The sequence below is a fragment of the Echinops telfairi genome, unplaced genomic scaffold (assembly GCF_000313985.2).
Source record: "Echinops telfairi isolate 266 unplaced genomic scaffold, ASM31398v2 ScPeMD7_7469;HRSCAF=8507_0, whole genome shotgun sequence".
Lineage (NCBI taxonomy): Eukaryota > Metazoa > Chordata > Mammalia > Afrosoricida > Tenrecidae > Echinops > Echinops telfairi.
Genome location: NW_022111372.1, coordinates 56537565 through 56538838, shown reverse-complemented (window position 1 = coordinate 56538838; position 1274 = coordinate 56537565).

Genomic DNA, 1274 nt, shown 5'->3' with positions numbered 1-1274 from the left:
GCAGGAAGGGAGAGGGAAAAATGAGCTGACACCAGGGGCTCAAGTGGAAAGTGGGTGTCGTAAGAATGATGAAGTCAACATATGTACTAAAGTGCTGGACACAGATGACGTATGTACAGATTGTGATGAGTTGTATGAGCCCCTAATAAAATGATTATTTTTAAAAAATGAGCTACCATCAGAAATTCCTTGAAATCATTTGATGAGTCAAAAAAAATGCTGGGTTGAGAGGGTAAGGATGAGCTGGGGATAGGGTTGGTCCATCTCATTAGCTGGAGCTTCCTGGGCCATACCACTCCATGCCCTACTTACCTTTGGGTCGGATGAACTGGGGCAACCCTCTTAGATCCAAATTGTGTGAGTCGTGCTCAAAAGTCAGATCCCAGGATTGGGACAAGCTGAGGAGACGGGAGTGCTCAACCACCAGAGTTCCATGGATGAATGGGTCAGCCTGGTCAAGGACAAGATGAGACCCTCGAGCGGTGGCAGAATGTTTCGCTCCTTCAAGTCCCGATCTGAAAGACACCACATGACACACTTCAAAAGAAGAGCATGACCACTTTAAAAAACTTCTAAGGCTGTTAGACTTTGAATGAGGCTAGCAAAGTGTTTCCTACTCGAGTTATTAGGGGTCTGCTTTCATTTATACATACGGGCAGGGTAGATTTCCCTTTGGGGAAGAAAATCTCTTTTGCTTGCAAAGACAAATGCTCATGGGCCCTTTGCTTCATCCAGAAAGATTTGTGGACTAAGCACGTGCCAGACACAAGACTTTTGCAGGCTAGTAGGGTAAGCAAAAAGAGAATAAGCAGGAAGACTAGGAAACAATGTAATTTCAGAGTCAGAGAAGGAAGAGTGGAAAATGAGGAAAGCCATTAGCAAGTTTCCCAGGTAAGAGAGAGCGCTTGGCACAGAGTGGAAGCCTGGAAGCCAGGTAGAAATCATGAGACAATTTGGAAGCCCCCAATCCATTTGCCAGGACCCCATGTAGATTAAGCCTCTGGTGGCTCACCTTTGACCAGAGACCAGGCACGTGAACAACCTTGCTATCAGAGTACATTGGAGAGTGAATTATTACAGAGGTAGATGAATTAAAATTTAACACTTTATCATTTGGTCTCCCTCTTGCCCCATTTTAACTTCGTTCTAGTTTTTATTATTTTCTGCTTTCTTTTCTGTTTTATTTTGTTTCATTGGGTTTTGTTTTGCTTTGTTTTTGTTTTGTATGTTTTTCTGCATCTTCCACCCTATCTCCAGCGCATCTGTCTGCAACA